This window comes from Lutzomyia longipalpis, chromosome 2 (genome assembly GCF_024334085.1).
Source record: "Lutzomyia longipalpis isolate SR_M1_2022 chromosome 2, ASM2433408v1".
In the NCBI taxonomy this organism is placed as follows: Eukaryota; Metazoa; Arthropoda; class Insecta; order Diptera; family Psychodidae; genus Lutzomyia; species Lutzomyia longipalpis.
In genome coordinates, this window is record NC_074708.1 from 28664956 (window position 1) to 28680017 (window position 15062).

At 34.9% G+C, this 15062-nt stretch overlaps 4 protein-coding genes across 11 annotated transcripts in view; 1 reads left to right on the forward strand and 3 right to left on the reverse strand.

Moving 5' to 3' along the window:
• The window catches only part of LOC129791241 (fatty acid synthase-like), a 1176504-nt gene that overhangs the window by 798507 nt on the left and 362935 nt on the right, over positions 1–15062 (reverse strand). The gene's annotated exons all lie outside the window — the stretch shown is intronic.
• The window catches only part of LOC129789856 (glutamine-dependent NAD(+) synthetase), a 932624-nt gene that overhangs the window by 798507 nt on the left and 119055 nt on the right, over positions 1–15062 (reverse strand). The gene's annotated exons all lie outside the window — the stretch shown is intronic.
• LOC129789960 (pupal cuticle protein) overlaps positions 1–15062 on the forward strand; it is a 1201887-nt gene that overhangs the window by 761195 nt on the left and 425630 nt on the right. The window lies entirely within an intron of this gene.
• Positions 1–15062, reverse strand: part of LOC129789827 (tyrosine-protein phosphatase 10D-like) — a 47997-nt gene that overhangs the window by 18620 nt on the left and 14315 nt on the right. The window lies entirely within an intron of this gene.

Sequence of the window (15062 nt, forward strand, 5' to 3'; positions counted from 1 at the left end):
CGCGCTCATTTTGCTTTACAAAGAGCTAAATGCTCGCACGAAAGAGTTTTTTATTCCATCGTTGTTGCACAAAAAGATGATGAGTAAAAACCCACCGCCAAGCCTCTAAGAGCGAGGAGAAATATTAGTGCGCAGTAGATATTTTTTTGAGCCTGCTAAACTCAACAATAAGCTCAATTTGAAATTTGAGCTCTTCACGTTCTCATGAGCAACATTAAAGTGGGATTTGCGAACAGTTTAAAACATCCCTGTTTTGTGTTTATTCCACGTACAATGCATTAATTCTTGGGAGTGTTGTGGCTTTATTGCCGGTGCATTATTTGAAATTCAGACAACATGTCTCTCTCTCATGAGAAGTAATTTTATTTAGTGGGAAATAATTTAATCTGTCTCAGACCGTATGTGCTAAATGCTTACACGGAAGAGAAAATTTGCTATATAGTGGATTTATCGGTTGCCGAAATAAAGTTTGTATTTTATAGGTACCATTGTTTTGTTCTAAAGCTTTGAACTTGCTTAAATTTCATCTAATCCAAAGATTTAAAGTTGAAATCGAGAGAAAAAATTCCATAAAGTAGGTACGGTAGGTACTTACATTTTAAAAATATATTTTGAGTTGTAACGTGACAAGAATATTTATTTAAGTGATTAAAAAAAGCTCAATAAAAAATATTTCTTAGAGGAAAATTATTAACGCTATAAAAGCTTCAAACTTAGAATAAACAACGAATATTACAAATGAATTGTTAAAGGCTTTAAAAAAAACGTTCTAAAAGAAATTTCGAGCGTTAGAAATTTTAAAGTTTAAAATAAATGTCAAATATAAGAAGAAACGTCAAATTAGAATTTATAACTAAAAATATTAAGATCTGGCTAATTTTGCATGCCAAATCCGTTAATGTTGTTAAGTAATCTCAAGCTTTATAAATCTAGATTCCTTAAGTCTTTTTTTCTAATTCAGGTTTAGCTTTTAGAATTGATTTAGAACCAATAAAAAATTAAAGTCTACTCATTTTTTATTTAAGGAATTGTCTAGATAAAACCAAAAATTTAAAACCATAAAACTCAACATTTAGGCTTAAATATTGAGAGTTCTAATCAAGAAAATTTTAAACAAATATACCTACAGTAATAAAACTAAAAAGAAGAAGTAAAATTCAAAGATTCCAACTGAAAATTATCATATTTTAAACTGCTCAAAGCTGAGCTGAGCCGCGCTGAGCCCATAAATAAAATATTTCAGGAGGAAAGCACTCCGCAACTCCATTAGGCAATGTCAAAAATAAAAACAATAGTCAATACGAAATAAATAATTTGTATTCCCACAAAAATAAAACACAGCTGAATAGCATCAGTAAATCACGCAGTGCTCGAGTATGTCTCCCTCGGTGACAAGCACGGTTGGTACAACAATTTTTTTTTCAAGAGGAAAAACATTACAACAAAGCCTCTCCTCCATGGCATTAAATAATATGGCAAATAAGTTAAAATTTACAGGATATGTGAAATTTTTCCGGAATGTGGGCTATTTTGAAATTAAATTGGTTTGATTTTGATTAATTTTTATTTTTTGGTTGTCTTATGAAGGACTTTTTTAGAGACTTCTTTGGTTAGATTTTTTGATTTACTATGAGTTTTTTTTTCCACTTTTTGTGAGTATTTGTGTGCTAAAACTCCATAATAAATGTTCAGAAGAATCGCGAAAAAAACTTTTACAAAAATTCACAAAATTTGAAAAAAAAATCTCATATAAAGATCATAAATATAGAAACTTAAAATATCTCTTCACATTTTTAAAAATTATATTGATAAAATTCCCCGCCAAAGAATTTTATGAATAATAAAGGACCCTAACTCTATCGGAAATTCCTAGAATTAGGAATAAAAAAAATACAAATAGCAAAGCCGGAAATTTTCAAAAGTCAATCATGCATGACTGATTTTCCAAATTCAACGGTCGTTCGTTTTTTCCACCTCACAAATTTGCATTCATTTTCCAGGGACAGCAGATTCATTGTTAGTCCCCCGCCACACATAATAAAATAGTTGTTGAAGCATCAAAATAATTCCCACAGACTTCTCTCTTTTTCCTCCTCTCATTTTTTTTCGTTAAAAATAAATATATTAAAGTTTTGCTATATATTATACCATTAAAAGTTTGTAATTGTTTTCAAAATGAATTTTTACAGATAGCACACCGTATGAGATATGTTTGTTTTTTCCTCTCATTTTGTGTGTGTGCTTTTGAATGAAAATTGCAAATTAAATACAATCGCATTGAATAATTGAGCATTTTCTCATCAAATTGCAATTTAGCGTGAATTAATTGCAAATTTATTACGGAGAAGGGCATGTGGTTGGAGCGTGGGGGGGGGAGCACGTTCATGATGCCATGATTTTGCAAATAAAATCTCTTATCGATATCGTTGACCTATTTGATTGTTATAGGCTCTAACAATGATTTCAACGAGGGTTGAGATGGGACAAATGTTTTTGGGTGAAATGGGCAAGAAGGGTGAGGAGGTGGAGAGAGTTTGTAGAATTTGCCAAGTTTGTACGGTTATATATCATTCAATATATAGTGGAGGGTCACACAGAAAATGGGCATTGTAGTTCAAGTGTACAAGGAGGGGAAGGAAAGTTTTCGAAGAGGAGGAAATTGTACTCCATTCTAACACCTTCCAATTGTTGAGGAAAATTTTCCTTCTCGTGCAGCTTTCGCTTTTCACAGACATTTTCATTGTATGATCCCGCGCCAACACACCTCTCACCTCTATGTGTTACATAAAATATTCTCACATAAGCTATGTATACATACAAGTGTAATGTAGAATGAAGGAAAAAGTAATTTTGTGAGATTGTACACCTTCATTCACGACACTTCCTTCTCCCCTTGTGCATTTTCCACATTATACATCTAGCCACTATATATCTATGAAATTATAGAGAGGGACTCTTGTTCTTCCCTGTAGTATTCTTTCAAATGTTTGATGTAGTAAGGAAAAAGTCATTAATTATTTACAACTCTCACAGGTATTACTATTTGTCTGTTTTCCTTTTCTTATTCTTCGACATAAAATATCAGAAATGATGGGCATTGTTTTGGAGAGAGAAGAGGGAGGAAAATACCTCTATAACAGTACAAGAGTCAGGTGGAACCAATTTAAGTTTCCAACAACGTCCCTTGCGACACATTCCCAGTCAACATTTTGAAGTTCTTCCCGCACAGACAGGCAGGCATAGCTTTGTCTCTCTCCTATGTACTGACTGATGAATTACCCTTGAATACTTCCCCCATTGTTGGGGAAAGCAAAGGTGTTTCTTCAAATGTATCCCCTGTGTGTGCTGATTGTATGTACATTGTTTCGTCGCATATCAGTCAAACGCAAAAGTAATCGGACTAAAAAGGATTTCTTTTAAGGGAATTTAGAGGAATTTTATTATTCAGAAAAGTATTGAAGCATTTTCCTGACTGTCCTACCTTTTTAAGGAAATAAAAATCTCCTCTCATGACTAAAAAATTAATTTATCATATAGAAAAAATTTCTAACGTCAAATGAGTTTATTCAAGCTTATATGGGTAAGCGACTTCATTCGTAGAAATATTAAGAACACACGTAATTTCATAAAGAGCATCAAAAATACAATAAGAAATCGCCAGAGAAACGTTTTATTTTCCACGGAAATTAGATGTAAAGAGGAGACTAAATTTTGCATAAAAATGTCCATAATGACGTCACTTTTATAATTTTTATCCCTTTAAATTCTTTCAGTCGATAAAAAATTCATTTACAAAAATCGTCAATGAATGATTTTGCATAAATACTTCATTAATTGAAAAAGGCAAGAAAAAAAATTCTGACGTCATTATTGATATTTTTGGACAAATATTTGCTGGACTTTCTTAGTTGATTGTAGTGTAAAATGAAGGAAAGTCTGTAAATTAAAAAAAAAAATTTTTGATTATCTATCCTGATTATTTCCTCAAATAAGAAGTTTTCCGGGTTTTCCTATACAGAAATGGATAAACTCCTTCTCAACGTAGAAATTATATTAAGAACTTTCATTTTCTTGTCTCTTCGTTAAAAACTTTTCGAGTATTTCTCTACGAGATTTTCAACTAAATAAATAATTTCTCTTCTCTCGGTCCCCTTTCTTATATTCTTAGTTCGGAAATTTATGAGTATGCTCCTCCCCCCCCCTACTTCTCCACATCGTCTATTTGTAGCTTTCATGCGCGTCTCCCTCATGACAATTTCGCAATGAGCATTTCACTCATAATTCAAGTGCAAATTTGCAGGTGAATGAACACACAAAACGCATTCAGGCAATGCATTAGGAGAGATGAAAGATTTTTCTGATGTCAAAATTATGTAAAAAAAAGCATATACCTTACATAAAAATTCAGTATTTTACGTGTGAAGTAATTTCTAATTTTAAATTGAACATGCAAATTTCATTTGAGCATGCAGGAAATATTTTTCACACTTGCAGCTACATAAATGCTGGTATATTTCTTGTGCGTTAACAACGATGTTAAAAGTTGTAAAAAAAAAAAATGGAAAAACGTTTTTCCCAACTTGCAAAAGCTCATTAACAATTGAAACTGGAAACTGATGTTGCCAAACTTCATGACTAGAGAGGTACTTGCTCTCAATGTGAACGAGAAAGTTTAATAGGAGCACTCTGCATAGCGTGAAAGCTCTCTTACCAGGACTATATGTAGTGTTCTAGAGAGTTCTAGGAGTTAGTGGAGAGCAATTAATGCTGTATAAGTCATAGTAATGAATTTCGAGGGGTCCAGCAAAATGATTTGGGTGTGTGTGTGAAAGTGAAGGCACAGAGAATGTTTGAATGACGGGAATGCTTAATTTGTCGAAATTTCCTTCCTCGTCCATACCGCACTAATAGAGAAGGAGGAGAATGCTACAAAAGCTCAGTGAAGGAAATACTTTTGCTGAAAGGAATATTCTGAAAATTCAATTTGTTGTGTATTTTGACAAATTTCAGAAGGGAAATTTAATAAATTAAAAGTCCAAAACAACTGAATTCATCACGTTTGAAATTCTTCAAGAAGGACTCAAAAGCCTCAGAAGCTTTTACTTGGGAGGTAAAAGAACGAAGACAACAGGAAGTTATTAATAATTCAATCACTTGAGACCCATTACTCTGGGCCGAAAGGTTGAAAGTGATAAAAATATTAGAAATTCTAGTCAGAAAATCAATGGGAATCCTTCCTAGGAGCCAATTTCGGTACCAACAACCCACAACTATGTGCTGGAATTATTTATGAGGAAATTTTATTTCCCCTCGACCAATTTATATATGCTACATACATACATATATCCAATTCTATTTGGTCTGCACTAATCCCGATAACGAAAATGCTTTTCCCACCTTTAATACCACACAGAAAAAACAGCTACCCGTCTGTATCCACACCGTATGCAACTTTAATGGAATTCGTTATTTGCATCTGGCTTACAAGGGCACATTGTATTTTGTTCAGAACGGATGGGATTTATCTTTAAAGGGAAGTTCTTTTTTTTAAATAAAAGATGAAATTGTGTCAAATTTTAGAATAGGAGTTTCACTAAAAATTAATTTAAAGAATATTTAATTTAGCGCAAGTTTTTCATGAGGGTTTAAAAAGAATCATTTTTAGTAAAAAAATTAATATAACGTATACAATTTCTAGTCAAACTCCGGCTCTGAATTTCAAGCATAGTTTTATCGATTTTATCTTATATTTTAAAGAAACTTCCTTGAAAGGATGAACCCCATTTGATCAGGACAAAAAGTGACGGGCCCTTGTTAGTGGTGATGGTAAACCATGTCGGAGGTTACCAGAATAAAAGTCAAACTGCAAAGCTACTTTTCTCGTATGGCAAGTGCACTTGTGGGGTATCATAAGTGAATATAAAAATACTCACTGAGGGAAATACGCCGAACATTATTTCACATCAATGATTTTCTCAATGGGAGCATGGAAAATTCAACATTATTTCACCATATAAGTTGCATTTTATGTACCTTTTTCCAACCCAAACGATATTTTTAGTCTTTCGCATGTGAGAGGGAAACAGATGGAGAACACCATCCATAAGGAAAAGTATAAGAAGTTTCAGCAGATGAGATAGAGAATATAATTTATAAATGATTCACCAGCATCTCTCTGCTGGTTTTTCCTCTCGTGCCATCGTGTTTATAAAGAATAAAAATTCATAAATAAAGAGGGATCTAATGGTTGAACTCTTAGCTGTATAAGCATTTGTAAACTTTGCATAATACTTCCGTTTGGGAATTGAAAGATGAAACCCCCCACCGCGACTCTTTCCAAATTTAAAGCATCTTCCTTGGCTATAATGCAGATATTATGTGACTAAAATATTACTTTCATTTTCCGGTTCTGCTACATATGCGATAAGCTATATATGCATGCACCTATACATAGTACAAGTTACAGAGAGAACATTGGAGAAACTGAAAGCAAATATTAAACTGTAGCACTGTTGCGAATATTTCGCGCAACCATGGCAACGAGTAACGAGAGTTGAAGAATCTTCCTCTTTTTTTTTCAAGCTCGTTTTTGTGTGCAGAATGTCCTTTATGCTGGGCGAACCAAATGCCAACCACTCTTCGGCTCACAAAAACTCTCCATAGATGTGCAATCGATGAGAAAAAAATCCTCAATTTCATATTATTCCGATTAATAGGAAAGATTTTTTTTGACGTAAAAAGCAACACGGAGATAAATCTCCGTATCGTCGAGGGGAATTTATATGTATATTTTTGGCTAAAACCCCTCGTATTTTCCTCCTTTTTCCCATTTGGGAGTAAATTGTCGCGTTATGCCGCGCCTCCGAGAGAAAATTTGAAGTTAATCAGTAGCAAATTTATGGAGTGAAAATTTTATCATTACATTTCACTTTCATTTCCCTGCACCAGCTATCGTGATAAGGAATTGCCGGGGTAATTTATGTCGTCTGGGATTTTATTGCTATATGTACCTTTTGTGTATTTGTATACAGTCAAAAGTATGAGATTAGCGCAAAATGAGGTTTTTCAAAAGTTTATAATTACTTCCTGTCTGGTTTTCCGATTACAGAAGCAATTGGGATTTTTTTTTATGTTAGGAAATGGTGAATGTCCGCAACATTTGTGTGTGTTGGTGACTTTGCCCGAGTAATAAACTTTGGGGAAAAGTCACCACACACATCTCATTTGATCGTTTTCTTTCTCATTTTCTGCTCCCCTTTATGGTGTGAAGGAGGACTTTTCTTTGCGCTCAATTGAATTAGGGATTTGTCGTCAGATGTGCTTGAAGATGGACGATAGCATTTATTGGGTAAACACGGTAAACAGCAATCATCTCAGAGAGAACTAAAAGGTCATATTCGGTCAATAAGATATGAGTACAGTAGGTGGTTCGTAGAGCGACTGCTTCGTACTACGTTTGTGAATCAGTTAATATATTTTTTTTAAAAAGATTTTAGAGGATTTTCTTCTAATTTTAAATGGTTTAAGGATATTAGTACTGCAGAGAGTAGGAAACAATCTTAAGAATAATAAATTTAAGTTTAAAAATTATTGGAAATCGATTAAAATTGATTTTAAAATCCTTTTTAAAAAAAACATAGTTTTCAATTCCCATTAAGAATTCTAAAAAAATATCTTTGATCGATTGAAATGAAGTTCTATAACTAAATCAGTTCTAAAAAAAACTAAATCAGTAAACTGTAAAAAAAAACAAAAAAAGAATTAATATCGAATCATTTGAACCTCAAAGTTTGACTTATATTTTTATAGAATAAGAATCTATCTCAATTATTCTATTTTTAACACAATTGTGTTATCTAATATAATAGTTTATTTCCGAAGCTTTTTAATTAAAGAAATTGAAAAAATTACATACATATATACAACCCACACGTGTCGACAACTCAATAAATTCTTTGGGAAAAAATCTTTTCAATGCCCTTGCCATGTTCACATCAGACAAATCACAATTTGTCGTAAATTTCAAACCCCTCACGCAGTTGCAACAAAATAGAAAGGAAATGAGAAAACAAGAGATGTGCAAATTATATAGTGGTCGGAATGGATGGAAAAAAAAGTGTTGAAATGAGAGGGTGTGCAAAAAAAAACGAAATGGCAAAAGGAGGAAATTTATGGCATTTCCTCCTAGGGGTGGGTGGTATTAAAATGGAAATCAATTATGTATATTAATGCTTTTTTATGCGATACCCCACTTCCTAATTTATGCATATTTTTTTTCTTTCATTCTATTGTACTTTCCTGTTCGTACTTAACCCATGGCGACAAGTTAACATGCAACTAATGTGCTCGTGTGTCTGTCCCCTCCAAAAATGTTCTCTCATCTTTGGCATGCATGCCGAGAGGTCTCCATGTAAATTATTATGGTGTGCTCTTGTTGGTATACAAACGAAAAACATTCTGTTCCACAGACAACCGGAAGATATTTAACCAATAAACGACATTTCGACCCTCCGTACTCAGCAGATTATTTGTCTGTGTGCCGTCTCTAAAGCCAGCGCAAGATGAAGATGGTAGAGTACACCGCATTTACAAACAATCCATCGGGCTAGACTATGGTAGAGATTTGGGAGAATGAGGAATATTCAACAGCCTCAGCGCGACAATCATGCGGAGGGTTGGTGGTGCAATAAAAAGGGGAATCATAGGATTCCCTATTAAGTACCACCCATAGCCCTATGACTTTTCCAGTACACTTCTGTAGGCGATGTCCTCAAAGCCCTTCAAGGCAAGAGGAACGAATTTAATTAGTTATTTGCATAAATTCACCCACTCCTATATTGTTTATGCCCCCATAAGGATTCTTATCCATATTGTGAAGGAGTTTTTAGGAAAATTTAAACTGTGAAGCAAAATTTTTCATTCAGTTGTGGAAAAGTTCTTCGTTTGGTTAAAGAGCGTTATTCACAATACATACAGTAAGTCCCCCGCATGTAACCAAAATTTGTTTTTAAATTATTGTAGGGGATCATTAAAGGTTCAAAATAAGCGTGGTGATTTCCCGGAAAAGCGCTGGGAAACCTACGAATTTTCCGGTTTTAGGTGTAACCTATATTGATTTATTTCTCAATTTCTAGCAATTGTAGAATATTGCGATTGGCGTCAAATGAAAGCTATATCAATGCTTAATATTATATATTAAAACCATTTTCCAAAATGCACTAGAAGGTGAAAATTCGGAAAGATTTTCCGAACACGCATTTTTCTTTCGCCTCCCATTTCCACAATATTGCATGGGACCACCTGGAACATCCCTTATTTTGTAGCTTTTTTAATCCCCTTTCATTTGGTATAGCACTTGCTGGGGAAATCCACTGGGAAAACTGTTTTTTTTTATTGCTTTTCAATGTTGGAAAAACTCACTTATGCCATCTCATCAATATTGCATAAGTTAAAAAGAGACACACAATTTCTCTTGAAGCTTTCAAAGCTTTCATGTTTCAATCATGCTTGTTTGTTTGTTTTGATATTTTCTTTGATTTTGAGGTTATATAACATAAAAAATGTAAACAATTCGTGAGTCAGGTGAACCGTCAGGTGAATCCTAACCGTCCAAGCCAAATCAAGACGGGATCTGCTGTACCTGCGTGACATTAAGTGATTAAGAGAAGTGTGTAAAAGTCCGCAGAGCTTTAGAGCGTGAAAATATTTACTCATCGGATGGCTTTTCTTTTCATCCTTATCAGCACAGCATATCAACATCATTTGATACGTGCCTAGTCAGCATCCCCATTTGACCCAATACGTAGATCTCAAGTGCAACCCCTTAAGCATCAAATAATTTCCATCGTGTTCCGGATTTAATATTGTCAGGTGAGTAGTATTCCCGGAATGAGTAAAATTCTTTTTTTCTTTAAGGCAAAGAATAAAACATTCTAGGGATGCAGTCCATTTGAATTTCATTTTATTAAACTCAAAAGATTATTAACATTTTTGTACTTCTCTTTTCTTTGCAGATGTTTAAATTAGTTTAAAAACTGTGCTATTGGAAAGGATGCGAGGTTACCAGCACCATCAGTGTGTGGCGATAGACGATTTTTTGGCCATCAATGGGATGTTTTGTTCACAAATCCTTCCTATTCCCAACTAAAAGGATCCCGGAATCTCCAGCATTGTCGAAAAAGCTGTTATTTTGAATTCATGAAAAATCATATTTTCAATTCACATTACATTTTATTATTAAATAAAAGAGTTTATGGAAAATGTTTATAAAATATTAAAATAAAGAACGATGTGGACGTAGAAACTCAAATTAATATTTTTTCTTTTCGTGATTCATGAGATTTGTAAGGGTTGTCATCCATTCCCGGCCACAAATTGCGCAGTGAGCTTCATAAAGTCCAAATCCATCTTCTTATTTAATTTTTTTTCTGAGTCATTCCTAGTCCAAATCCAAGGCTTAATTGAAGATCAGCAATGAATTCATACCCTGGTGGTGAATCTTAGAGTAAAAAATGCTGTTCAGCTATTGCTGTAAGATCTCTCGTAACTTTGGTGGGCAGATGAGCTTATGGGGAACCTCTGAATCCCCACAAGAGGTTGAACAGTTGAGCTGCAAGTATTTCAAATTGTTAACGGAATTCATTAAACTTGGAGTTTGTACGACAAAAAACTTTTTCTTGGAACGGTTAGATGTATTCCCAGAATGGTGAGATATGTTCCCTGAAAAAGCCATAAATGACTAAAAGTTGTGCAGACATCCATCCTATTACATTTGGAAGTTTCTAAGGAATCTTTGGAACTTCTTTTTCTACCCTCGGCTGATCCTTGATTTCCTTTAGAAGTCAAAATCAAAGATCAGCCGGGTGTTGAAAAAGAATTTTCTAAGATTCCTTAGAAACTTCCGGATGCAATGAGAAAAATGTCTTCACTATTTTCAGTCACTTATGGCTTTTTCCGAGAATATACCCAACTATTCCAGGAAAAAATAGTATTTTTATCTCAACTTTCTCGACATGAGATTCAAACTTACTTCCTGCTGAGCTGATATTGTGCGTGATAGGGATTCCCAGCTCTTATGTCGCATTTATCGTTTCCAACGTCATTCTGCCAGAGTCTAGCATCAGATATTTCTTTCAAGACAACTTGCAGTCTTGTCAACTTGGCCAGTTTGATGAGATCTGGGTGTCCTTTTTGTTGATATCACGAAGAGATCCTCTTTAAATCTTTGTATCGAGCTAAAAAGAGAACATTTGTTATTAGATTCAGCACTGTAGGTGAGATATTTTGTGTCCAGCTTGCTGTGGGGGCTTGTGGGTATTGATGATGATCTTCCATACCTGAACCATACATAGCACGTAGCTCGGTATCTCCACTAACCTGTCGTTCCTCAAGTCCAATCCATCTTCGGTGACTAAATTCCTTGAAACAGAGAATTGATTCTTCTTCAAATCACTCCGATAAAAGGCAGCATTCTAGGAAATGTGAATGCTTAGCTCTTTTTTTCATTTTCTTGAACGCAATTACATAAAAGAAACAACAAAAACATCCACCCACTTCGCAGGAAAACAAACAAACTTAACCTCAATTTTTATTTTCACGATCGACATCTCCGACATCTCTTCGTGAGACATCGGTGTGGTGAGTGTGGTGATTTTTTCCTAACATTCACCTCTTCTATGGAGCGCGAGAATCGAAATTGAGCTGTCAGTGAAAGGCCAATAATAAAACATTTTAGAGATGCAGTCCATTTGAATTTCTTTTTATTAAACTCAAAAGATTATTAACATTTTTGTACTTCTCTTTTCAAGCTCTTTCAAGAACATCACAGATAATAGGTAATCGCCAGTTTAGTCAAAAAGGGATTGCCAGATTTCATGTATGCTGTTAATACACAATGAAATTAAAATGATAATTTTTGTACTTCACAGTTTAAGATGTTTAGATCGCTTAAAAGAGATTAAAAAAAAATACAGGATGTAGGACATATTCAGATAAATCAAATCACCAGCAATGAGAGTATTTACGTGATAAAGGGATTGCCAGTATTAAATAAATGGAAAAAAAAGATGGTAATTCCAAGGAATTGTTTGCCGTCGTAGTGTCACCAATCCTCATCCGTATCGGTCTCTGACTGATCGAGTACTCCACTCGGACACAATTCATTTAGATATGAGGCTGGATCAATAATGCGGGGTAGGTACCTTGCATAGCACAGGTACCATACTATAACCATGATATGCACACAAAAGTCCAACACTCTTGCCCCCGCTCTACATGTACAATACGCATGTTTTACCGAAGAAGCACCTGTTTCAGCTTTGTCGAATAGTACAAAAATGGTATGAGTCTTCTGACTATAAAAACGGGACTTCACTTGCCCTCTTATGAGTAGAGGATCGTCAATTTGTATGCCAACTGATTCATAATCCATCTGAATCCTTTCTCGTAGCACTTGGAATCCACGATTTTCGTTTCCTGACATTCTTGTGACGGCATAATATGACCTGGCTTGTTTTAGATGATACACTCCACCCAATTGATGCAGCTCTTCTTCTGTTAGAAGTGGCACAATACCTTCGTACTCTTCCAATCTTGCAAAATAGCCCTGCTTTTTTGTAATCAAAGGTTTCACGAGGCTTTGAAGAAGATTGCGCCTAGAAACAAGTGCCAAAGCTCTTTCGGCCACCTCTAAGTTATTGTGATGAGAAATAAGACGTGTCCCAAACGCATTTTCAATTGCACAAACCACTTGCAGATCGAGGTACAAGTGCTTTTGATCTATAGTAAGCCGCGTTTGTGCAATATATTTAAAGCGTTTGATTTTTTGATTGACAGCCTCAATCACCCACCGAATCATCGTGCAGAGGCGGCTTCGATTTGCACTAATATCCGACAGCTGACTATCGTTTCTCTGCAGAAAGCTCGGCATATATACAACAAATCCTTCATTTTCAAGGCGTTGCTTAACATCGCGGAAGCCCCTGTCAACAACAAAGACATCCCCTTCTCTGAAAAATCTTCGAAACCACCGGGTGTTCATAATCTGACGCAAAGCTTCTGCATCATTAACACCCGGTGGAAAAAACTCAAAAGCCTTGATAATGTAACCATTCGTGGTGCTGACCATCATTGGCTTATTGAGATTCCGGAGTTTCTGCTGAGACCATGTTTGTTTTTGGAAACTATAATTCTGTGACTTTGTTAGGTACAAATACGTGCCGTCCCACACGGTAATTATATTCTCTTCTGAGACATTATACAATCTCATTGATATCTGTTGTGGAATGATAAAAAAAATAATTGTTATGGAATTGGAAAATTCAAAAAAGAATAATTTGAAAGCTCTTTTTTCTGATTGATACCCATTTTTCATATTAAAGGATTCTTTTTTCACAAAAAAACTAGTATTTATTCTTCGGTCAAGATTTAACTATTTTCAAAGTAATAGCGAATCCATATAGTACGTACAAATAGTTTTGTCAATTATATAGAATAATAATTATAAAAATAATATTAAACTTTCATTTTCCATCTAATTTTTATCTCATTAACGATATCTGTGTTAATTTTTTTTAAGGTTTCCAAAATTTTATTAAAAAAAACTCACTAGATTCCATTCATAAACCAATTTGATTGTATAATAAAATGAAATCTTTTTTGTACAATCAGAGTAAGTTAAAAAAAAAATGAAAATGAAAATGTAAATGAAAAAAATTATTTAAAAAAAAATGAATGAGATGGTTAATTTTGAATATTGTATTAGACAAATACAGAATTTTTAAAAATTGAAAAGAGTTGATCTACATACTTGTAAATAAATTATTTGTATGTGAATTTAAGTAATTTAAGTAGGAAAAATTGGCAAAACAACTTACCTGAGTTGTATTTTCTTTAATCAGCTCTCTCGTTATGTGGGTCTCCCCAAGGTGATGCGGAACAAAGTTACCAATAAGTTCACGTCTTGCTTCTCGAATCCGTCGACTTATGGATGACTGACTGACTTTCCAGTTCTCTGCCAATCTTTGCTGGGAGTCGTTGGTGTAGAGTTGGTTTATGTATACAGCGATATAATTTGACTTCCACTCTGGAACGTTACATTCCCTTAAAATGGTTTCAAAATCATCTCGGCTAATGCCAAGTTCAAGCAAGAACTTTTTATCACTGAATCTGGAAACGTTTACAGCTCCTCTCATTTCCCCTATGATGTCCATGAACCCAAACATAATTGATTCCATTTGAGTAGTGTTCATAGTGGAATTCTCTTCATACACTATACATTCCAGGATTGTTAGAGCTTCGTCATCAAGACAGTTGTCGATTGCAATATGCCTGGCACAACAGCTGGTCCTGTCTGGTATGTAGATTTGCTTCTCATAAAGTGCCTCTAGCCTTGCTCTCTTTGGAACCGCAACAAGATTGACTGCATTTGTACATTTAAATATGCAACTGTGGTGTGGAGCTGCAATGCGAGGTACTCGTATTTGAAATACTGGCTGCGAGACGTCTTGTGAAGAACCCAGACGCTCTTGTACATCTTCGTCTGGATTTTGATTCCCTTGCCGTGACATTTGGCGGAAACATAATATGCACCACCACCTTCCTAGTCCATCCTTGCGTTTTTCTTTGCGGTTTTGTCGTTTTGTCAATATTCGACCACACACCGGGTTCGCACACTTCTGTTGATTGGATGCTGTTGTTGCAGCCAATTGCAGTTCTTCATGTCCACGTGGAGGTTCACAGGAAGCAGTGTGTTCTTGTTGAATATTATCATGTGATGATGCTCGCAAAATCGTTTCCATATCTACTGGATTCTCTGATGTGTTATGTAATGAATCAGGGAACTCTGTCAACGCTGATGGACCAGGTATAGGAGCAACAATACTTGGGGATTGTCCAGAAGTCGATGATGATCCTGGTATTGATATTGGGCACTCTTCTGGAGATGCACTTTCTGGACTCGAGAGGCGAAAGCTGGAATAACATTTGATGCACCACCACCTTCCGAGTCCATCTTTGCGTTTTTCTTTGCGGTTTTGTCGTTTTGTCAATATTCGACCACACAC